Source organism: Pleurodeles waltl, chromosome 3_1 (assembly GCF_031143425.1).
Source record: "Pleurodeles waltl isolate 20211129_DDA chromosome 3_1, aPleWal1.hap1.20221129, whole genome shotgun sequence".
NCBI lineage: Eukaryota > Metazoa > Chordata > Amphibia > Caudata > Salamandridae > Pleurodeles > Pleurodeles waltl.
In genome coordinates this window covers 102786657-102812450 of record NC_090440.1, presented here as the reverse complement: position 1 = coordinate 102812450, position 25794 = coordinate 102786657, and positions in this window count along the sequence as shown.

The following is a 25794-nucleotide window of genomic DNA, read 5'->3' as shown; positions in this document are numbered from 1 at the left end:
TAACCATATTTTTATTCATAAACAAATTCTAAAGTCAAAACAGTGTAATTTCATCTTAGAGTTCTATGCAACATTCTACAAAACCAGATAGTCCACATCTGCTCAACTCAAATTTCAGTTTTTCTAGTAGAATATTTAAGCATAGGATTAGCACAGTGCTATATACACTGAGCTGGAAAGTGACACAACCTTTTGCGATTTTTACAACAAATTTATTAGGCACAGGATTGGCAAGTGTCATCCATGTCAGGTGGAAAAAAGACAAATAATTTTACCATTCTAGGTACAGTATAACATTTTTAGATTGGTTTTGCAATCTTAGGTCACACTAAGGTTGTTCCCAAGAAGCACCAAATTTATGGTTGTGAGATTGTGACGGACCCTAGGCATTAGAGTACACCAAAGTTGATCCTAAGGAGCAAATGATTTATAATTTTGAGGTTGTGGTGGTCTCTAGGCATTATCAATACTTCAAACTAAGTCAGAAAGGGAAAAAACGTGGTAATTACCAGAATTTGTGATAAAAGAGTGAGGTTGAGCCAGCTGCAAAAATGTTTGGGTGCCCTTACATTGACATCACTAAAAAACAGATATTGCTTGTTGGTCGGTTATGAACAATGTGCTACTGGCCAATCCCAACAACAACTTAGAAGACTTTATATAAAAAATGGCGCATTGTGCATGTAGGTGCAAACAACTATTACTCCAAAAACACAATTTGTTTTTTCCACTTTGCATGTTCTTATGTGTCAAATAATTAAGGTGCAAAGAAGGTATTACCACATGTATGAAATTTCTGCTAAGATGTTGGCAAATGCAAAAACAGCAAGGTAGTGGATGGAGTCCAAAGCCACAGTGAGTCTGGGACCCACTTGTGGGCATACCTGGTACACCTAGGTCAGCAAATGGAAAAACAACAAGGTGATGGATGGAATGCTTGAATTAACGTTAACTACTGGCAATCTCTTAGGGATGCATCCCAAGCTATAATTCTTTTGCCCACCATGCCATCCCAGTTTGGACCCGCCATATGCAAATCAGTCTTGATCCTGCTCTCCATGGGAGCAGTCCAGCCCGAACTGCCAGGCCAGGTTTCCCCTATTCTGATGAAGTGGGATGCAGCCCGAGCGATTGCAGGAGACTAGAATGGCGTGGCAAGTAGAAAAAGTATGAAGTTAGGCCCAGATCTCTGAGTTGGGGTAAATGTCTGACAATGTTCAGCATTCCGTCTATCATCTGCTCTTTTTGCACTTGTTGCGCTGGGTGGGAAAGGTATGCTCAGACGTGGATATCATCCTTGCTATGTCACTGATTCAAGCTAACCTGGCTGATGAGGGATATACCCTGAAACTGGTCCCAGGATGAGTGCTTCCGGTCCAGGGAGGACTTGGCCTGGCAGTTCGGCGTGGCTGTCCCCATGGGGAGCAGGTTCAAGATACCCTGAAACTGTTCCCAGGATGCGTGCCTTTGGTCCAGGGAGGACTAGGCCTGGTAGTTTGGGCTGGACTGTTCCCATGAGGAGCAGGGTCAAGACTCATTTTCATATGGCTGGGTCACAAAAGGAATAGCGTGTAAAGCAAAAAAAACAATGTGTTTAGGCCTAAATCTGTGACTGGGGTGGAATGTTTGACAATTTTCAGCATTCCGTCCATCATCTGTTCTTTTTGCAATATAAATGTTGGGGCACACTTACAAATTTTTGCTAGGAGAGAGCAGAGCAGCACCAGATCAAATATTCTTTCATAGTGTATAGCACCACACACACAATACAAAGCACTGTGTGTGATGTCTATTACAAAATATGTACCTTGCAGCATACATGAAGTGCATGAAAAGCTAGAAGTAACAAAAAAAATTCTCTTCATTAGTGTCTGCCTTACATTATTTTGGCACTAAGCCCTAAGTCCCATGCACTACCTTTGGGACGCCGACGGATGCAAAGCTTAAAAGTATCATAAACTGATTTTGTTCCATTATTTTTGGGGTCACTTTTTAACACAAAAATAGTTTGCACTGGGAAGCCACACTGCCCCTTAGTATCACCACAACTGCAAATTAGCACTAACCTTAATTCATTTTGTGCACAGGCACACTTGAATAGATAGAGAGTAGTAAAACAACGTTCCTGGATATTTCAGATAGTACTGCTTTGACTGGCAAATGACCTTTCCACATATGAAACTTATGTGCACTTTCAATAGCTCGTCCCCACAAAACTAAACATTTTGTACAAGCAAACTATCAGGGTTCACATCTAATCAATGTGCCACAACTGCCATGGTTAAAATTAGGAGTGATGTGCTCCACAGACAAGGGAGAGTAGGCAGTGCTATAGATGTTGGATCATGTCACAATCAGGTACATGGCAAATTGACAAATTGAATTGCATTTTAGGAACATATTAGAGCCAAGAATGAGTCTAGACAAGGATTTGTCTTCACCGAATAGATCAAGATGTGAAAAATTTATTTATTATCACTGGAACAGTAAGATTGGTCTTCCCTTTTACCTCAATCCACACCAAACACTTATGGTCGGTCCAATGGAAGATCATTACAAAACACTGATCAATGTCCCATCAAATAGTATGATTTAAAAAATTAAGATGAATTAGAAAGTGCCTGTTGGCAGACTACCAGAATGGAGAAATTTGACTATGTCATAGGAGCCAAAGAGTCTGCACTAGTTGGCAATAATTGATAGAATTATTGTTGCAGGAAATTGGGTTACTGCTGGAGTGGGGTGAAACCCTAATCAAGCAGCAACCACAATACTTGTCAGGGTGAAGTCACAAGCAAACCTCAAATTAACCTGTACTTAATCCTTTGAAAGCTTAGCCTAAAAGCAGTCTAGCTTAACTTAGAGGCAACATGTTTATGCAGCACTTTAAACAGTAATGAAGTGATACACACACAAGAAACATCCCACACAATTTTGGAAAAATAACGCAAAACATAATAAAAGACCAAAATGACAAAAACACAATCAGTGGAATCCGAAATATGGAATTTTAAAGATTTAAGTGAAAATAGCGTCAAAAAGTACAAAGTGCCAACTCTGGTTATCTGGCTCTGCTGAACTGGGACATAGTGACAAGTTCAGGCTGAATGCGATAATCAAGTTGGACCTGCATAACAAAATATCTTAAATACAGGTTACAGAGCAATGCAGAGCCCTGCATCGCTAATGCATCACACAGCAGCAGTTCCTAGGAGCTGTGAGACTGTGATGTTAGGTCCTGCATCATCGTTGAGTAAGGCATCAATGATGGGCTTGCAGTAAAGTCCTTGCTGAAGATGCATTGTGCACTGGCTGACTCCAAAGAAGTTTGGAGGTTTGCAATGTGGAGTCCTGTGTCATTGTCAAGGATGCTGTAGATGAGGGGCTTGCGATGTGAAGGCCTACATCAAGGATGCATCACACAGTGACAGTTCCTAGGAAGCTATTAGCAGCATTGCGAAGTCCTGCATTGGGGAGTCGTCATGCCGAAGCCCAGATTCTGAAAGTTGTCACACAGTGCAGTGCAGTACCCAAAAAACTGGGGTGCATGGCAAGGAGAGAGCAGAAGAGCACTATATTCACAGAGATGAGCCTCTCCCCCCTCTCCCTAGCAGTGGCGAGGTTTTTAGCTGTTGTCCACCACACACACATTTTAGAGCCATAGTGCTATGGTGTTTGCATGAGTCTAGCATAGCTTTTGTACAGGAAGGGTAACCTTCCTGTACAAAATACTATGCCGAAACAAGTGGAAATGCTTTTCCTACTTTTTATGTGTGTTGTACGGTGCAGCACACGTGCAAAGTCGGAAAAGCAGGGAGAAATAAAAACATTTCTTCGTTTAGCACCTGCTTTTCAAAGGCGTTTTTTCTGATGGTTCAGAATAGGGTTTAACATCAAAAACCATGGGTGGTAGCATGGGTACGCCCATGTGCCACCCATGTAATGCCCCCAGATGCAAAGTAATGCAAAGCAGCATTTTGCACTGCTTGTGTTACTTTGCTACACAAGCCAACTCAAATACCTATTTGCATTGGTCTGTGAATGCCAAAAAAGTTTAGCGTTGGTTTAGCATTACAAAAGCAACGCTACACTGATCTGTGACACAGTCTGAAAAAAATGGAGAGGCTTCTGTATTTTGGGTTTTCTTAAACAATTTTCATGAATGTTTAGGCAAATTAGGCATGTGCATAAGTTATAGAACTCCGACTGTCCAAATAGTTGCTTTCCTCTACTGCCTGATATATTTGCACAATTTTCCTTGCAACACTAATTTTACTATCCTTGGGGATTTCGAGCTTCATATGGATGATCCTAATTGCTCTCAGGCTGTCCAACTCAGTTTTACCTTGGAAGGAATAAACCTCCTGCAACTGGTCCTGTCCCGCACTCATAAGGCAGGACCTATGCTTGATTTGCCGTTCTCCAACATCTCTGACCTGTAAGTTGAGTGTATCATTTAGGCAGGTCATTTTTTAGTTCCCTTCTTTTTTAATGGTGTGTTGAATTAGAAGATGCTTGATAAGCCTCTATCTCTTTACATAGCATAGCATACCATCAAGGAGGTGCCTCTCTCCTAAAAGTTACCATATACTACTCCTTCCCTAATAAGCATCCTTGATACTGATGTGTCTAACTTCAACAAATGGATCATTAATGCTCTTGACCTTATGGCACCGCTAAAACCTCAGGTGTGAAAAGAACTAAGGGCCAGATGTAGGCAGGAAAAAATTCGCGAGTCGGAAATTGCAAGTCGTTGCGACTCGCAATTTCCTACTCGCTAAATGGTATCCAAGAAGAAAAACCGACTTCATTTTGCGACTCGCAAATGAAGTCGCACCGCAGATTGCGAGTCTGCTGTTTGCGAGGTCGCTTTTTGCGACCGCACTAAAAACTAACACGCAAATTGCGAGTGGGTGTCGCAAATTGTGACTGTGCCGCAAATTGAATGCAGGTGTAGCAAAACACTCTGTAAAACACTTCCTGGCTCTTGATGATGACATCACAGCCAGGAAGTTTACTAATAGACCTGGGAGGAGGGAGGACCACACCCATTTTAAACTGCTGAACTGCCAACAGGAGGAACAGCAGCTACCATGGCAGACACTCCTAGAAAGCGAAAATTGAAATTTGCTGAGAAAGAACTGGAGGTGCTGACTGAGGAATGCTGCCAGCACCATGAACAACTTTTTGGGAGGGCAGCCCTCAGTGTGCCAGAGGTGGAAAAAAAACGGATTTGGACTGAAATACAGGACAAGGTGAACTCCATGGGTGTGAGCCACTGGAGTATCGAGGAACTGAAGAAACGGTGGTATGACCTGCGCTCCCGGACCAAGGAGAGGGTGGCAGAGCGGCTCCGGGAGATAAGGGGCACTGGAGGGGGGGCCATCCACCACCCACACCCCTGGAGGAAAGAGTGGAGGAGACCTTGGAGCTAGAGGCAGTGTCCGGGATGGGAGAGCTGGACACGTCAGCGCCAGGACCATCAACCGGTGAGTACCATGAGACATGCATGTACACCCATATCTGCCATACCCCCACCCACCTAGTACACAGCAGCATGCACAACCAAAATAGCTCCAGTTCAGAGTAGCAACAACCTGCATGGTGTATTATGGGCAATGTAGTCAAGTAGGCAGTTGATAGGCAACAGTTTATTAGGAAGTAGATAACAGATGGTAGATACTGACAGTGTGTTCCCTATGTCCCACAGGTCTCCCACACGACACCACCTCCAGCCACAGCGTCCAGGGGCCACAGGTCAGCCACCAGCCAGCACAGGACTCAGGACCAGCCACCACAGGGACCTGCACCACCCAAACTCAGTCCCCTCCTGATGCACCAGTGGCCATAGTGGAGAATGAGCCAGCACCCGGTCCCAGCCACAGTGCCGGTGTACAGGACACGTAACCTCCACTGTGTCGCAGGCGACGTCTAAATGTCCCTCCAGTGCCACAGGGTCAGGCAGGGGACAGCTCCATGTCCGCCGCCGAGGCTGCACTCTTAGGTGGTCAGCGCCTGCAGACACGAGAGATAAGGAACACATCAGGGGCCATGCGGCGCATGGAACAGAATCAGAACACAGGGCTGCAACTGGTACACACGGAGCTGCAACAGCTAAATACCCATGTTGATGACCTTGCGCTCTCAATGAGACAACTGGTGTCAGAACTTATCACTGAGATAGAGGGTGCAAGGCGCCGTGACAGGCAGCTCATCCACCGGCTGGACCGCATGTCTGCCTCCATCGTCCGGCTGGCTGTGAACACCACTGGGCTGTCACGGTGCACGGTCAGCCTCCAGGTGGACATGGGCCACTTTGCCAGTGATGTGACATGTGGGCTGGGACATCTCAGCCACGCAGTAGATCTAATGGAGGTACGACAGGTGGCTAGGGGCGTGGCAAACACTCCGCAGGACAGCGAGGAGGGCTCCACAGTTAGCAGTGTCTCAGCCACAGACACCAGGGTGTTGCTCAGTGGTAGCGCAAGGCAGGGCACTGCTGACACACCAGGAACCAGCCATGCTGGGCGAGCACGGCGTCGAGTGTGAGCTACGCACTGTCCTTGAGTGGAGGCACATGAGGTTAATGTGTACTCATGCCAGGTGGACTTTTACAGCCCCTGAACTGTAGTTTATGTAAATAGTTTTTTGGTGCACATTATTAAATTCCTTGTTTGTTCCACTTACCACCTGGACTCTTTGTGTGCGACATTAGTGAGTGTGGTGACAGTTAGCACGTAGCTTCCAAAGTATTGGTTTGCACTGTGGTCCCGTCTCTGTCTGCCTTGATTTGCAATGCTTCTATCCCCATGATGGCGATGTGGTAGCTCTTGCTCGTGATCCTCCGAATCTGGGTCTTCTGGGGTGAGAGGTAGCCCACGTCTGGTGGCAATGTTGTGCAGTATAGCGCATGCGCCAACGATCTTGAAAGCTGTTATTGGGATATACTGGAGGGCACCTCCTCTTCTGTGGAGGCATCTGAATCTTGCCTTCAGCAGTCCAAAGGTCCTCTCTATGATATTTCGGGTCCTCCTATGTGCACTGTTGTATCGCCTCTCTGTCTCATTGCTGGGTGTTAAATACGGGGTAAGTATCCATGGTCGTAGTGCATATGCACTGTCACCTGTTTGGCAAAAATGGACAATGTTAGCAGGGCATGGATGGGTTCCACATTGACCTGTGTGTATGTCTTCAAGGTGTATTCAGCCATACCTAGGAGATATCCGTCTCCAAACTCCCCAAGTTCTAGGCGTTGGTGTATCCCACTGTGCCTGAAAATGTAGGAGTCATGTGTACTCCCTGGAAATTTGGCAACCATGTCAATGATAACATAATGGGCGTCACATACCACCTGGATGTTCAGTGAGTGGGTACACTTCCGGTTGCGGAACAGATATTCCAGATTGGCAGGAGGGCATATTTGTATATGTGTCCCGTCTACACACCCTATGACATGGGGGAAGTTGGCAATCCTGTAGAATTCCAACTTGGTGCTGTTGATTTCTGCCTCATTCCTGGGTAGGTATATGTATCTGGACATGTGTGTGAGTATGGCATCTAGGAATGCTCTGAAGAACCGTGAGAGTGCACTTTGGGATACCCCACCTGCCATGGCAATGACCCCCTGATAGCTACTGAAAAACTGAAAACTTTTTTGATAAAGGCTAGTGCCTTCTGCGCTGCTACCATCTGTTCAGTCTCTCTTAGCTTTTAGCACCTGGACGCTACCGATGAAACAGCCGTGCTCGATATCAATGTCGTTGATTGACTGACTGTTTCTGTGTATGCATACTGTAGGAAGTTGGCTCTCTATATACTATTTCAAAGTGAGAGATAGTGTGCACAGAGTCCAAGGGTTCCCCTTAGAGGTTGATAGTGGCAAAATTAGATAATACAAGTGCTCTTTTTTGTGGTAGTGTGGTCGAGCAGTAGGCTTATCAGAGGGTACACAGTTTTAGCAAAAATGGCAATAAGCTATTTTAATAGTGGACACTGCAAAAATCAACAGTTGCTGGGGGAGGTAAGTAATAGTTAGTTTTTCAGGGAAGTAAAGCACTTACAGGTTCAGTCTCCAGAGCATAGGCAGCCCACCGTTGGGGGTTAAGGTCAACCCCAAACACCCAGCACCAGCAACACAGGGCTGGTCAGGTGGAGAGGTCAAAGTAGGGCCCAAATAGCATTGGTGCCTATGGAGACCAGGGGTGCTCCAGTTCCAGTCTGCTAGCAGGTAAGTACCTGTGTCCTCGGGAAACAGACCAGGGGGCTTTTGTAGAGCACTGGGGGGGTCACAAACAGGCACACAAAATACACCCTCAGTGGCACAGGGGCGGCCGGCTGCAGTGTGTGAAGTAGGTGTCAGGTTTTGCGTTGAAAGCAATGGAGGGACCTGGGGGTCACTCTGGCGATTCAGGCAGAGCACAGGGGGGCTTCTCAGCCAGCCACCGACAGGACCTGCACCGGTAGTTGGTTTCTCTCTGGCCTGTAGACTACGGGTGCAGTGCTTCTTCCAGGCATTGGGTTCTTTGTTACCAGGCAGTCGCGGTCAGGGGGAGCCTCTCAATTCTCTCTGCAGGCGTTGCTGTGGGGGTGCAGGGAGGTCGTCTCAGGGTTTCCAAGTCGTTGGAGTTTCCTAGGGGTCCTCCTTGCAGTGTTGGTTCTTCTGGACACATGCCGGGGGCGTTGGGTGCAGAGTGTTGGAGACGCACGCTTCCGGAGTGAGGCTGGAGTCCCTTTAAAGATGGTTTCTTTTTTGCTGTTTTGTACAGAGCCACTGTCCACAGGAGTTTCTTGGTCCTTTGGTTGCAGGGTAGTCCTCTGAGTCCCCAGAGGTCACTGGTCCTGCTGAATGCGACGCTGTGCAGGGTCTTTGAGTCTGGAGACAGGCCGGTAGGGCTGTGGCCAAGTCAGTTGCTGTCTCCGTCATCTCTGCTGGGATTTCAGGTCAGCAATCCTTCTTCCTGTTGTAGGTCATCAGGAATCGGATTTCCGGGGTTCAGGTTCACCCCTAAGTACTCATTTTGGGGTGTGTTTAGATCTGGGGAGCAGTAGCCAATGGCTACTGTCCTTGAGGGTGGCTACACCCTCTTTGTGCCTCCTCCCTGTGGAGGAGGGGTCACATCCTTAACCCTATGGGGGGAATCCTCCGAAGCAAGATGGAGGATTTTCTAAGGCAGGGGTCACCGCAGCACAGGACACCTTAGAGGCTGCCCTGACTGGAGGTTGACTCCTCCTTGTTTTTCTCGTTATCTTCTCCGAACTTGCTGCCAAAGTGGGGGCTGTGTCTGGGGGCGGGTATCTCTACTAGCTGGAGTGCCCCGGGGTGCTGTAACACCAGGCTTGAGCCTTTGAGGCTCACCGCCAGCTGTTACAGTTCCTGCAGGGGGAGGTGTGAAGCACCTTTACCCAATGTAGGCTTTGTTCCTGGCCAAATAGTACACAAAGGCACTCATTTCATGTGGCTACCCTGCACTCACAATGTCTAAGAGTTTGCTTAGACACTGTAGGGGCATAGTGCTCATGCAGCTATGCCCTCACCTGTGGTCTAGTGCACCCTGCCTTAGGGCTGCAAGGCCTGCTGGAGGGGTGACATACCTATGCCACAGGCAATGGGTTGTGGGTATGGCACTCTGAGGGGAGTGCCATGTTGACTTAGTCTTTTTCTCCTCACCAGCACACACAAGCTGTGAGGTAGTGTGCATGTGCTGAGTAAGGGGTGCCCAGGGTGGCATAATACATGCTGCAGACCTTAGAGACCTTCCCTGGCATCAGGGCCCTTAGTACCAGGGGTACTATGAACAAGGGTCTTATCTGTGTGCCAGGGCTGTGCCAATTGTGGAGACAAAGGTACAGTTTAGGGAAAGAACACTGGTGCTGGGGCCTGGTTAGCAGGGTCCCAGCACACTTTCAACCATAACTAGCATCAACAAAAGGCAAAACGTTAGGGGGTAACCATCCTAACAGAGGATGAGACTAACCTTTCCCAAGAGAGTCTTCATTTTCTGTAAGAACCTGGAAAGGCCATCTGCATTGGCAGTCCCAGGTCTGTGTTCCCTGTAGGGATTTGAACCACCTCAACAGTTTACGGTTCTCTCCTTTAATCTGCATTAATACATCTGAGAGGTCTGAGGTCAGTTTGAACTGTGAAGTGAGTACCAAACAGGTATGGTCTCAATTTCTTCAGGGACCAAACCACAGCTAAGGCCTCCCTCTCAATGGCACTCAAACGCTGCTCCCTGGGGAGTAACCTCCTGCTAATAAAAGAAACAGGCTGGTCAAGGCCATCATCATTGGCTTGGGATTGAACTGCTCCTATCCCATGCTCAGAGGCATCAGTCTGCACAATAAACTGCTTAGGATAATCTGGAGCTTTCAAAACTGGTGCTGAGCACATAGCTTCTTTCAGGGTGTCAAAGGCCTTTTGATAGTCCAGGGTACAGTACACTTTTCTGGGCATTTTCTTGGAGGTAAGTTCTGTGAGGGGTGTCACTATGGATCCATATCCCTTCACAAACCTCCTATAGTAATCAGTCAAGCAAAGAATGCCGTGACTTGAGTATGGGTTTTTGGAGCTTCCCAGTCCAAAATTGTATGGATCTTGGGTTGTAATGGCTGAACTTGACCTCCACCTACAAGGTGTCCCAAGTAACCCACTGTGCCCTGCCCTATATGACATTTGGATGCCTTGATAGAGAAGCCTGCTGCTTGCAGGGCCTGCAAAACCTTCTTCAGGTGGACCAGGTGATCCTGCCAGTTGGAGCTAAAGACAGCAATATCATCTAGAGATGCTGCACTAAAGGAATCCAAGCCAGCAAGGACTTAATTCACCAACCTTTGGAAGGTAGCAGGGGCATTCTTTAAGCCAAAGGGCAGAACAGTAAACTGATAATGCCCATCAGGTGTAAATAATGCAGTCTTTTCTTTTGTTCCAGGTTCCATTTTGATTTGCCAGTACCATGCTGTCAAGTCAAAGGTACTTAAGAATTTGGCTGCACACAATTTATCGATTGATTAATCTGCCTTTGGTATGGGGTGAACATCTGTCTTGGTGACAGAGTTGAGCCCTCTGTAGTCCGAACACATCTCATCTCTCTCTTTTCATCCTTGGTGTGAGGTTTGGGGACCAAGACCACTGGGTTAGCCCAGGGACTGTCAGGGTGCTCTATCACTCCCAATTCCAGCATATTTTGGACTTCCACTTTGATGCTTTCCTTGACTTGGTCAGACTGTCTGAATATTTTATTCTTGACAGGTAAACTGTCTCCTGTATCCACATCATGGGTACACAGGTGTGTCTGACCAGGGGTCAAAGAAAAAAGCTCAGCTTCCTGTTGGCCAGAGAGGGTGTCTCCATCTATTGAGCCATCTTTAGGGTCAGTTGAGAGGAGGTCAGGGAGAGGTCCTGATCATCATCAGTAACCAACAGCATGGTTCAGTCTGCCCTATCATTATAGAGTTTGAGGCGGTTAACATGGATCACCCTCTTGGGTGTCCTGCTAGTGCCCAGGTCCACCAAGTAAGTGACCTGACTCTTTTTTTCTAGCACTAGGTAAGGGCCACTTTATCTGTCTTGAAGTGCCCTGGGAGCCATGGTCTCCAGACCCAGACTTTCTGCCCTGGCTGAAACTCAACCATTGCAGCCTTTTGGTCATCCACAACTTCTGGAGTTGTGGCTGGCCTCAAGGTTTTTGCTTGCCTTTTCCATGTACTCTGCCATCCTGGAGTGGAGGCTTAGTACATAGTCCACTACATCTACGCCCAGCCTTCTTTCACAAGTGCCAGTGGTCCCCTTACAGGATGGCCAAACAGAAGCTCAAAGGGGGTAAACCCTACTCCCTTCTGTGGCACCTCTCTGTTGGTGAAAAGCAGGCATGGCAAGAACACATCCCATCTCCTTTTGAGTTTTTCAGGGCCATGATCATGACCTTCAATGTCTTGTTAAACCTTTCTTCAAGACTATTTGTTTATCAATGGTATGGTGTGGCGAACTTGTAAGTCACCCCACAATCATTCCACATATGTTTCAGGTAAGCTGACATGAAGTTGGTACCTCTGTCAAAAACCACGTCCTTAGGAAATCACACTCGGGTAAAAATACCCATGAGTGCTTTGGCTACTGCAGGGGCAGTAGTTGACCTAAGGGGAATTGCCCCAGGGTACCTGGTAGCATGATCCACTACTACCAGTATATATTGTTTCCCTGATGCTGTGGGAGGTTCAAGTGGACCCACTATGTCCACTCTCTCAAAGGGGAGCCCCACCACTGGAAGTGGAATGAGGGGGCCCTTTAGATGTCCACCTGTCTTGCCACTGGCTTGACAGGTGACACAGGAGCTGCAAAACTCCTTTACCTTATGGAACATATTGGGCCAATAGAAATGGTTGACTAATCTCTCCCAAGTCTTTGTTTGTCCCAAATGCCCAGTAAGGGGAATGTCATGGTGTTAGAAATGGGGTGTTTGGTTGACAGTCAGACTACCCCCTGTTCAAGCAAGGACCCTCACTCTAGTCAGGGCAAAAGAGAATCACCATAGCTAACCTCTGCTTACCCCCTTGCTAGCTTGGCAGAGCAGTAGGCTTAACTTCAGAGTGCTAGGTGTAAAGTATTTGTACCCACACACGCAGTAACTTAACACTACAAAATGACACAACACCGGTTTAGATAAATAGGAAATATTTATCTAAACAAAACAAGACCAAAATGACAGAAATCCAAAATACACAGGTCAAGTTGTCAATAAAAATGCAAAAAGAGTTTTAAACACACACCAACACTGTTAGCGTGAAAATGTACCTTGGATGCGTCAAATATTACCCCGCACGGGCGAGTCTGCGTCAAAAAGAGTCGATTCCACTCATGAGCCAGACCTTGTGTCGTTTCTCCTTTCGTCGGGTTGGGCGCGTCATTCCTTCTCTCCACAGGAGAGCGATGCGTCGATCAAGTCAGCATTCTCAGGTCTGGGTAGGCCTTGCGTTGTTTTTACACACCCAGTGGGACTTGCGTCAGAAATCCAGCCGCACAATGATGAAAAAAACACGTAGCGCGGGTTTCGATCTCCGGGTTTCCGTCAGCGATTCTGCGTGTTGCTTCTCCGGCTCCGTGCGTTGATTTTTCAGTCATGGTTCCGGCTAGTGTCGATTTTCAGCAGCAGAGCCGGCGGCGAGTCGTTTCTTCAGCCGCAGATTGGAGTCACGTCGATCTTTTCCCCGCACAGTGCTCTGTGCGTGGATTTCCTCCTTTTAGGCTGCCAGCTTCTCCTTTTAGGGTCCCAGGAACTGGATGGGCACCACAGGGCAGAGCAGGAGTCTCTCCAGAGACTCCAGGTGCTGGCAGAGAGAATTCTTTGCTGTCCCTGAAACTTCAAACAACAGGAGACAAGCTCTAAATCAGGCCCTTGGAGTGTTCTTCTCAAGATGGAAGGCACACAAAGTCCAGTCTTTGCCCTTTTACTCTGGCAGAAGCAGCAACTGCAGGATAGCTCCGCAAAGCACAGTCACAGGCAGGGCATCTCTTCAGCTCTTCTCCAGGCAGAGGTTCCTCTTGTTTCCAGAAGTGTTTCTAAATTCTGTGGTTTTGATTGCCCTTCTTATACCAAATTTCTCCTTTGAAGTAGGCCTCCTTCAAAGTAAAGTCTGTTTTGAATGTGAAATCCTGCCTTGCCCAGGCCAGGCACCAGACACTCACCAGGGGGTCGGAGATTGCATTGTGTGAGAGCAGGCACAGCCCTTTCAGGTGTGAGTGACCACTCCTCCCCTCCCTCCTAGCACAGATGACTCATCAGGAAATGCAGAATACACTCCAGCTCCCTTTGTGTCACTGTCTAGTGTGAGGTGCAACGAGCCCAACTGTCAAACTGACCCACACAGGGAATCCACAAACAGGCAGAGTCACAGAAATGGTATAAGCAAGAAAATGCTCACTTTCTAAAAGTGTCATTTTCAAACACACAATCTTAAAATTGACTTTACTATTGGATGAATTTTTAAATTGTGAGCTCAGAGACCCCAAACTCCACATATCCATCTGCTTCCAAAGGGAATCTACACCTTAATCAGATTTAAAGGTAGCCCCAATGTTAACCTATGAGAGAGACAAGCCTTGCAACAGTGAAAAACAAATTTGGCAATATTTCACTATCAGGACATATAAAACACATTACTATGGGGGTCATTCTGACCCTGGCGGTCCGAGACCGCCAGGGGAAAAATGACCAAAGCACCGCCAACAGGCTGGCGGTGCTTTTTTCCATATTCTGTCCGCGGCGGTAAAGCCGCGGTCGGACCACCGGGGCCGGCGGTTTTCCGCCATTTCTGCCCCGGCGGCGATAATCCGCCAGGGCAGCACTGCTTGCAGCGCTGCCCTGGGGATTATGACCCCCTTACCGCCAGCCTGTTTCTGGTGGTTTTCACCGCCAGGAAGAGGCTGGCGGTAAGGGGAGTCCAGGGGCCCCCTAACAGGGCCCCGGCCAGCTTTTCACTGGCTGCCAACTGCACCCATCGCACGGCCGCAACACCGCCGGCTCCATTCGGAGCCGGCTTCTGTGTTGCGGCCTCATTCCCAGCGGGAATGTCGTAATGTGGGCCGCGTGAGTGCGGCTGCATTCCGCCGCCCGCCAAGGTCGGAATGACCCCCTATATGTCCTACCTTAACCATACACTGCACCCTGCCATTGGGGCTACCTAGGGCCTACCTTAGGGGTGTCTAACATGTAGGAAAAGGGAAGGTTTAGGTCTGGCAAGTGGGTACACTTGCCAAGTCGAATTTACAGTTAAAACTGCACACACAGACACTGCAATGGCAGGTCTGAGACATGATTACAGAGCAATTTATGTGGGTGGCACAACCAGTACTGCAGGCCCACTAGTAGCATTTGATTTACAGGCCCTGGGCACCTCTAGTGCACTCTACTAGGGACTTACTAATGAATCAAGTATGCCAATCATGGATAAGCCAATTACATACACATTTTGTAAAGGAGCACTTGCATTTTATCCCTGGTTAGCAGTGGTAAAGTGCCCAGAGTAAAAAGAACAGTAAAACCAGAGTACAGCACACATCAACAACCTGGGGAACAGAGGCAAAAAGGTAAGGTAGACCGCGCCAAGAATGAAAAGTCTAACACATGGCCTAACGTCAGAATGAACTCCCTAAACTCCTGAGGCACTACCACTCTCCTAGTGGCACCAGGTTTGGGATTTCTTGCCTCAGTGTAAATGTGTCCATTTTCCCAATAGACCCTGTGGGTTTCACTGACATTACCTTTTTCTTGCTTATCTGGTTGCTGTATTATGCCTTCAAGAGTGGGACAAGTCTTTTGTTTCTGACACATCTGTTCCTTTGAGGGTCCCCCTGGGCCCAAGCGCTCTCCCTAATAAGGCTCCAGGTCCATGGACTCAGTTCCCTCAGGGGATAGAACATCTCCCTGAGAAGAGAGGTTCTGTTTCTTGTGCCCTGAAGAAGCTGGTCCCCCACTCTTCTTTCCTTTCCTCTTGGAAGGTTGGGCCATTATTCCAGACTCCAACATTTATTTTTCATCCTGTGCTCTGCATTGTGCTCTAGTCTTGACACACACCAGTTCAAGGATACCCAGCATGGCTGCATGGGTCTTGAGCTCTACCTCAGCCCATGCTGAGGTCTCCAGATCATTCCTTAGCAGACACTCTACTGGGATTGCAGAGAAGACTACCACCTGTTTCAGGCCAGTGACCCCTCCCCATTCTAAAGTTCCCATTGCCATGGGATGGACTTTAGTTTCATTGTCAGCATTTGTGACTGGATATGTCTGTCCAGCCACGTACTGTCCTGGGAAAACCAGTTTGTCTGTCACCATGGTGACACTGGTACCTGTATCCCTCAGTGCTTCTACCGTATTCCCATTTATCAAGAGCTGCTGCCTGTATATTTGCACGTTAGGCGGCCAGGCAGCAAGTGTGGCTAAATCCACCCCACCCTCTGAGACTAAAGTAGCTTCAGTGTGGACACTGATTTGCTCTGGGCACACTGTTGATCCCACCTGGAGACTGGCTATTCCAGCACCAAAATGTCAGAGTCACCAGATCCTCGGGGTCTGCGCACACTCCCAACATGTCCACCACAAGACAGCTCCAATACTCTGATTAGAATGTCACAGAGTCTAAGAGAGTCCAAGTGGGGAAAAGGGGATTAGGTAGGGAACAGCTGGGTAGGAGACCTGTAGGAAGCAAAAGATTAAACAACACAACATCAGAATAAAATCACTTTTAGGTTCATAAAAACTCTCTGTTGAATCTAGGGTTCAATGATATTCAGAACATGAAATAACACTCTGCTGAATCTAGGGTTCAACGATACTTGGAACCTTGAAATAACACTCTGTTGAGTCTAGAGTTCAATGATACTTGGAAAATGAAATAAGACTCTGTTGAGTCTGGAGTTCAATGATACTCGGAACATGAAATAACACTCTGTTGAGTCTGGAGTTCAATGATACTCGGAACACGAAATAACACACTGTTGAGTCTAGAGTTCAGTGATACTCGGAACATGAAGTAACACTCTTTTGAATCTAGAGTTCTGTGATACTCGGAACATGAAATCACACTCTGTTGAATCTAGAGTTTTGTTGTACTCGGAACATGAAATAACACTTAGACTGAAAGAACATGAATGGCCTAGCACTAGACTTTAACTAGACCTCAAGAACTCTAGATACCTGGAATAAAATCAAGGATGATTAATGTAATGTTTCATAAAAGCTTTTCATAACATGTCACGTAATATCTAGAAATACAAGAACCTTCTAGAATATAGCTTCAGAACAAACTCTGCCTTATTTAACATGAGGACTAAAGGCTGTCTGAAAGCCATCCCTGGAAAACAATTGGAATTATGCTAGGAACTTAATATGCACAAGAACGTCACAGTTAGGATTTGTCATTTTCACAAAAGAAATGTGTGCACATTAAATAACATTACACTTCAGAGTTTTTGTATGGCCATGAAATGATTGCACACACTGTTTCCGATCTGGGAATCAAGTTTTACATGAGAGAAATATGTAATATGTAAATGTCTTGAAATTATTGCGCAAGCCTTTGCCGATCTGAACACCAAGTTTGTCATGCAAGAAATGAATTGCGCACACAGCCAATTCTAACCAGAATATGTAAATGACCTAAAATGATCGCGCAAGCCTTTGCCGATCTGAACACCAAGGTTGTCATGCAAGAAATGAATTGCGCACACAACCGATTCTAACCAGAATATGTAAATGCCATGAAATGATTGCGCAAGCCTTTGCCAATCCGAACACCAAGGTTGTCATGCAAGAAATGAATCGCGCACACGGCCGATTCTAACCAGAATATGTAAATGCCATGAAATGATCGTGCAAGCCTTTGACGATCCGAACACCAGGTTTGTCATGCAAGAAATTAATCCCACACAGAGCCGATTCTCACAAAGTATGCAAATGCCATGAAACGATCGCGCAAACCTTTGCCGATCCGTACACCAGGTTTGTCATGCAAGAAATGAATTGCGCGCACAGCGGATTCTCACAAGGTATGCAAATGCCATTAAACTATCGTGCAAACCTTTGCCAATCCGTACACCAGGTTTGTCATGCAAGAAATGAATCGCAGGCACAGCCGATTCTCACAAAGTATGCAAATGCCATGAAACAATCGTGCAAACCTTTGCCCATCCGTACACCAGGATTAAGATCAAAGCAATGCTTCGCGTACTCTGAAAGTTTTCAAGAGTAGGCCCAAAAATTCAAGAGTCTTTTTAGAGCGGGGCCGGGGGCCCAGCCCGACCACCGTCTTACCGCCCTGCTCTAGGATCACCAAAATAATGCTGTGCAGGCCTGGAACTTCAAAGTAGGCCTCTGGAACAGGAGGTCAGGAAATTGCCGCTGCTCTGTACCGGTACCTCTGAATAGTGAGCACGTGATGCTGGGCTGGCTCCCTTATATGGAGTCTGGCCCAGCCCACAGACCACACCCAGTCATGCTGCAGAGAAAACTTCTAGAAGGTCCCAGAAAGGGACCACACCCTAACACACTCAATAAGTCTGCAGCAATACCTTGCAATTGAACCGTTATCGCAAACATCATTAATAGTGTTTTTCAAGGTTAAAGTCTGCAATGCAAAAAGTTGACAAACTGCATATAAACACAATGCATGAATCATGCTCTTGCATAAAGGCTGGGTTTTTGCATTTTCGTCACCAGTAGAGCGCGCACTGTCCTGATGTTGACACAAAAGTAGTTGTGGGACTTTTCTTGGGACACGCCTTTTCTCCAGTTTGGTGTGCATTCTGTTTACAGTTGTGACACCAAGCCTTCTTGGGATCAAGGTTTTTACCCTTTTCCATTTGTGGACTGTGAAGCGGCTCTGGATCCACCATCCTGAGCAGGTTTTTGGGGCCTGGTAGAAGACTCCTTGTTTTTGTCCTTAGATGTCTCACCACCCTTCCCCTGGGGAGGCTTTGTGACCCCTTTCTTTTGGTCACCCCCTGTGGAAGTCTTGGTCACCCTTGTCTTGATTCAGTGGTCTGCCTTCTTTCCCAATTCTTGGGGAGAAATTGGACCTAGGTCTAGCAGATGTTGATGCAGTTTGTCATTGAAACAATTACTTAACAGATGTTCTTTCATAAATAAATTATACAGCCCAACATAATCACTTACACCACTGCCAGTTATCCAACCATCTAATGTTTTGAATGAAAAGTCAACAACATTAACCCAGGTCTGGCTCAAGGATTTGTGAGCCCCCCTGAACCTAATCCTGTACTCCTCAGGTGAGAATTCAAAGCACTCAATAAGGGTAGCCTTCACGAGGTCATAGGATTCTGCATCTTTACCAGAGAGTGTGAGGAGTCTATCCCTACACTTTCCAGTGAACATTTGCCAAAGGAGAGCTCCCCAGTGAGATCGGCTTACTTTTCTTGTTGCACAAGCCCTCACAAAAGCTGTGAACCATTTGGTGATGTCATCACCTTCTTCATATTTAGTTACAATCCCTTTGGGGATTTTTAGGATGCCAGTATTCTCTCTGACCCTATTAAGTTGCTGCCACCTTTTATGGGAGTTAAACCACTTTTCTTTCCCTTTCTAAGGCTAGGAGCTGCTTCTCAAATGCCAGTCTCTTGGCCACCCTTGCTAAAAGGATGTACTCTTCATTGAGGCTTCTCTCAATGCTTACAGAGGTACTGGTCTCCCTTGTGGAAGAACCACGTTCTCTGACTATGATTTGTGGAGACAGGGTTCTAGGAGCCATTTTCTCCCTAATTAGGACAGGAGGGTTGTGTTCATCCTCCTGTTCACTAATTTCCCCATCTAAAGGAGGATCCTCTATATCAGAGGGGTGGTCCCTTGTAAACTCTGCCAAGAGCTCCAGGAGCTTTGCCTTGGTAGGTTTGGACCCAGTTTTTATCTGTTTTATTTTACAGAGAGACCTTAACTCTGACATCCCTAGATGCAGGTAAGGGCTGAGGTTGAGTTCCATCACCATCTCATCTGTTTGAATCATTATAGGGGTCATTTTGACCCCGGCGGGCGGCGGTCGCCGCCCGCCTGGAGGGAACCGCCATATGGCCGCTCCGCGGTCGAAAGACCGCGGAGGCCATTCTGGCTTTCCCGCTGGGCTGGCGGGCGACCGCCAGAAGGCCGCCCGCCAGCCCAGCGGGAAACCCCTCCCCACGAGGAAGCCGGCTCCGAATGGAGCCGGCGGAGTGGGCATGTGCGACGGGTGCAGTTTGCACCCGTCGCGTATTTCAGTGTCTGCTAGGCAGACACTGAAATACACAGTGGGGCCCTCTTACGGGGGCCCCTGCCGTGCCCATGCCATTGGCATGGGCACGGCAGGGGCCCCCAGGGCCCCGCGGCACCCCCTACCGCCATCCTGTTCCTGGCGGGCGAACAGCCAGGAACAGGATGGCGGTAGGGGGTGTCAGAATCCCCCATGGCGCCATGGGGGATTCCAAGGGCAGCGGTAAACCGGCGGGAGACCGCCGGTTTACCCTTTCTGGCCGCGGCAGAACCGCCGCGGTCAGAATGCCCTTTGGAGCACCGCCGGTCTGTCGGCGGTGCTCCCGTGGCCGGTGACCCTGGCGGTCACCGGCCGCCAGGGTCTGAATCAGGCCCTATGACTCTAAAAGTTGGGATTACTTTTAGGAAACTAAAAACTACTTCTAGTACTTAAATCCAAACTTTTACAAACTTTTAAACTTAAAAAGAAATCCTAACAGAGATTTACACAAGGCCCTAAAAGGACTTTTTAAAAATGTAGAAAAATTGTCAAATTGCAAAAATCTATTTCTAATGGAAATATTTGGAATTTTAGTCATGTGATCAGGTATTGGCTGAGTAGTCCAGCAAATGAAAACTCCTATACCCCACTGCTGAACCACCAATGTAGGAAGCTGGCTCTGTTTTTGGCCGATCTCACCACCAGGGGGGTCGAAACCCACTAGGCCCCCGGGACTGTGTGGTGTGTGTGTTTGGGGGCACCCCTTGGGAAAGGGTCACCTCCGCCAAAGGGGAAAAAATTAGTATTGGCCAGTTCTGCCCCCCATGGGGGCTGATGGGCCTATTGTTTTTAGGCCCGAAACCACCAATACGCCAGGGATTTTTTTTTGTTTCCCTTTTTTTTGTTTTGTGCTAAAGGGGGCACAGAGCTGTTGACCATTTCTGTCCCCCTTGGGGGCAGATGGGACAATTTCTTTTTATGCCTATCTGCCCCCAAAGGGGGCAGAATCCAATTAGGCACCAGGGATCCTGTGTGTGTGTTTTGTGTGGGGGGCGGCACCTTTGGCAAGCGTCACTCCCCAAAGGGGGGCACATTACTGATGGCCATTTCCATCGGGGACAGATCGGGCTATTTTTTTAAGGCATGTCTGCCCCCAAGGGGGCAGAAGCCACCAAGACGTGAGGGCATTTTCTTTTTTTTGTTCCCCTTCGTTTTTTTGTACTGGGGTGTCCCCTTTCGCCCCCTTTGGCAAGTTTCGCCCCCCTAAACAGGGTACAGAGCTGTTGGCCATTTCTGCCTATTTATTTTAGGCCCATCTACCCCCAAGGCAGGCAGAAGCCACTTAGGCACCAGGGACAATTTCTAAGTTCTTGGTGGCGGGGTGTTTGTCAACTGGCGAAGTATTAGTATTTGTGATTATAACAGTTCATTTCTTCTTTTTGTTCTAGTTTTGCCTTGCGGTTTTGGCAGTAGTTGTCCTATGGTTTGCATAGTTGCATGTTTTAGGTAAGTAAAAGCAATTTACTCTAAAGGAGTATTGTTGATATGCACGAATGACATGTTTGTAGGTGGTGTATTAAATGCAGGATTATGTGTGAAATTGTCCTTAGATTTGAGCACAATGATATTTGTGTTGTCATATGTCTAATTTGCTTTTTTATTTTTTATTTTTAGAGGGATATCATTGGTGATTGCTATGTCTGTGCCGAGTAGTTGCTGGTGAGTAGCTGGTGAGTAGCTTTTTCAGGCAAGTGAGTGGTATAGTTTTAGTACATAACTCTTTGTGATAAAGCTACACTTTATTACTTATTTTAGTGTTGGTTGTTGTTGGCAATTCATTTGTTGTTAGAAAGGATCATGGCTAGCCACAGAGTGACCGCTCAGCAGGTTGTTGGCATGCTTTTTGAGTCGTCTTCTGACCCTGATTATGAGACTGACTCTGCATCTGAGGCAGAGGAGGAAGTGAGAGATTCTGGCAGTGAGTTTTCTGTCCGAGAGGATTCTTCTGATGAGAAAGCCACTCTCAGTGGAGATGAAGGGCCTGTTTCAGAGGAGGACATTGATGTGCCAAGAGTGCAGCAGCCTGGGGCTGAAGGGTTTCCCATTAGAAGACCTGACACCTGGATTGCCCCAAACATGGAGCAGCCACAGTTACCTGCATTTACTGTTTTCCCAGGGTGTAGAGTCATTATGGAAAACTTTTTGCCTGTCAATTTCTTTCACTTGTTTATGGACGATGTGTTTTTGGAAGAGATTGTGGAGCAGACTAATTTGTAGCCGGAGCAATACTTGAGGGACAACGCTGCCAGACTTCGGCCTCAGTGTAGAGCTACTGAATGGGTTCCCACATATCTGGAAGAGATGAAAAAGTTTTTAGGTTTGACTTTTTTGATGGGGTTGATAAGGAAGCCGTCACTGGCTTCTTATTGGTCTACTAGTCCCTTGATGGCAACGGCTATATTTCCTGCAACTATGACACATAATCGCTATTTGCTTCTTCTTCGTATGCTGCATTTTGTAGACAATGCTTTAGCCTTGCCACAAGACCACCTTGTTTGTTACTGTCTTTTTAAGATTAGGCCTGTCCTGATCATTTTGCAGATCGTTTTCAGATGTCTATGTTCCAGGTAAAGAGATAAGTGTGGACGAGTCTTTGGTCCTTTTCAAGGAGCGTTTAGGTTTTAAGCAGTACATTCCTAGTAAGAGGGCACGATATTTAATTAAATTGTATATGCTGTCAGAAAGTAGTACAGGATACTTGTATAATTTCCGGGTCTACACTGGTAGGGATTCCCGTATTGACCCTCCTGGTTGTCCGCCCACTTTTTGAGTTAGCAACAAAATTGTTTGCGATCTTGGTACACAACTGTTTAACAAAGGTCACCATTTGCAAGTAGATTATTTCTACACTGGAGTGCAGTTTTTCAAGGAGTTGTTTAGAGTGGATACTGTTGCTTGTGGCACAATCCGTGCTAACCGGAAAGGCTATCCAAGGGAGCTTGTCTGTAAAAAACTTGAGAGGGGACTGTGCAGTGCCTTGCGGAATAATGAGCTGCTAGCTCTGAAATTTTCAGACAGGAAGGATGTGTGCATGCTATCTACCATCCATGATGAGAGTACTTCCCCTGTGACTGTTTATGGTCAGGTGGCCAAAGTGCGCAAACCTGCGTGCATTTTGGACTACAATAGGCACATGGGTGGTATTGATAGAGTAGATCAGAGGTTGGAACCTTACACTGCTCTTCCTAAGTCTTACGTGTGGTATAAAAAGTTGGCCATACATTTATTTCATTTGGCAACTTTTAATGCTTTTATTGTGTTCAAGTATTGTTCACCTGAGTCAAGGATGAAATTTGTTCAATTTCAGGAGTCAGTGATAGAGAGCCTTATTGTGGTGAAACAGGCAGGAGTTCCTAGAGTGGCAGTGGTGGAGGATGTGGCTAGATTGAAAGATTGCCATTTTCCAGATCACATTCCTCCCACTCCCAAAAAAGACTTGCCCATTAAGAAATGTAGAGTATGTGCCCAAAGAGGTATCCGGAGGGAGAGCCGGATGTACTGCCCTGATTGCCCTTCAAAGGCTGGGCTGTGTGTGGCTGGCTGTTTCAGAAGTTACCACACAAAGAAAACGTTTTGGGAAATACGGTGAGTGTAAACTGTCTATTTTATATTTTCATATGTTCAGTTTCTCGGTTGGCATTACTGTCATGTATTTAGTTAGAGCTTTTGTGTTTGTAGTTTTGTACTTATTTTATAATTAGTTAGTGGTTTCTTTGTTGTTTATAAACAAAAAAAAACTGATGGCGGTGTGTGTGGGGTGGTGCTTGGCTGGCAGTGTGCGTGGGATGGCACCTGGCTGGCAGTGTGCATGGGATGGCGCTTGGCTGGCAATGTGCTTGAGGTGGCGATTGGCTGGTGGTGTGCATGGGGTGGCGCTTGGCTGGCGGTGTGCGTGGGGTGGCGCTAGGCTGGAATTGTGCTTGGGGTGGCGCTTGGCTGGCGGTGTGCTTGGGATGGCGCTTGGCTGGCAATGTGCTTGTGGTGGCGCTTGGCTGGCGGTATGCGTCGGGTGGCGCCTGCCTTGCTGTGTGCATGGGATGGCGCTTGGCTGGCAATATGCTTAGGGTGGCGATTGGCTGGCGGTGTGCGTTGGGTGGCGCTTGGCTGGCGGTCCCAGCCAAACTTCAGTCCACACACTCCCATCAGCTAGTGTGACTGCTGTATCAGGCATGTGGGTTTATGTAAGTGATGGGCCCTGTCTGTCGATGCGAGTGTAGTAATGTGCTGGGCCCGTGGCTGGCGGCATGAATGGTCGTGTGCATGTCATGTATGAAAGGTTGGTTCAGTTTTTGGGCCTTCCAGTTATTAACAGTGCATTTCACTTGTTTGAAATCTCTTGTTAAGAAAATTTGATCTACTGAACCATCACTCACCCTCGTGCCAAATCCAACCAGTATGTGTGGTAAAAATGACAAAACCTGCTCCGCTGTAATCAGGCGTCACAGCACACTTGTGACACGCTAGGTGTCTCAGGTGGGACCCCGATGATGAAGCATGTGACCAACTTGGTTGGTGGGTGAGGGGTCTGTACGTTTCTTTTCATAATTTTAGTGTTTGGCACATCGCAGACGTAAGTGGACACATCATAATTATATATTACAAAACTACCTGTGTTTTGGGTGGAGGGGGCACCTATGTTATTGGTCCTGGGTGCGGCCTTCATCTAGAGAAACCTACCAAACCCAGACATGTTTTTAAACTAGACACCGCAGGGAGTCCAGGGAGGTGTGGCTTGTGTGGATCCCCCAACTTTTTCTTACCCAGACTCCTCCACAAAAAAGAATAGTTTCCTGACTTTTTCTGTAGGATCACCGCTCCAGCACACAGTTCCCCAAAGAAGAGTCAGCCTAAAGATGTATAAAAGAAGAATATGCGCTTATCAACTCGCTGTGCTATCCCCTCAATCTCTACAAGTTTTTGGACTTTTTCTGTTGGAGGCACCTAGCCCACCCACACAAGTGAGGTATCATTTGTATCGGGAGACTTGGGGGAACACTGGGAGGAAGGAAATGTGTGGCTCCTCTCAGATTCCAGAACTTTCTGTCACCGAAATGTGTGGAAAAGGTGTTTTTTTAGGAAAATTTTGAGGTTTGCAAAGGATTCTAGGTAACAGAACCTGGTGAGAGCCCCACAAGTCACACCGTATTGGATTCCCCTATGTCTCTATTTTAAAAAAATGCACAGGTTTGGTAGGTTTCCCTAGGTGCCGGCTGAGCTAGAGGCCAAAATCCACAGGAAGGCACAAAAAATACCTCTGTTTTTGGTGGAAAAATGTGATGTGTCCATGTTGTGTTTTTGGGCATTTCCTGTCGCAGGTGCTAGGCCTACCCACACAAGTGAGGTACCATTTTTATCGGGAGACTTGGGGGAACATGAGAATAGCAAAACAAGTGTTATTGCCCCTTGTCTTTCTCTACATTTTTTCCTTCCAAGAGTGTGTGTAAAAAAGACGTTTATTTGAGAAAATGCCCTGTAGTTCACATGCTAGTATGGGCACCCCGAAATTCAGAGATGTGCAAATAACCACTGCTGCTCAACACCTTATCTTGTACCCATTTTGGAAACACAAAGGTTTTCTTGATACACATTTTTCACTCTTTATATTTCAGAAAAATAATTGCTGTATACCCGGTATGGAATAAAAACCCACTGCAAAGTGCAGCTCATTTATTGGCTCTGGGTACCTAGGGTTCTTGATGAACCTACAAGCCCTACATATCCCCGCAACCAGAAGAGTCCAGCAGATGTAACGGTATATTGCTTTAAAAAATCTGACATCACAGGAAAAAGTTACAGAGTAAAACGAAGAGAAACATGGCTGTTTTTTTCACCTCAATTTTAATATTCTTTAATTCAGTTGTTATTTTCTGTAGGAAAACCTTGTAGGATCTACACAAATTACCCATTCCTAAATTCAGGATTTTGTCTACTTTTCGGAAATGTTTAGGTTTCTGGGATCCAGTGTTGGTTTCATACCCATTTCTGTCACTGACTGGAAGGAGGAAT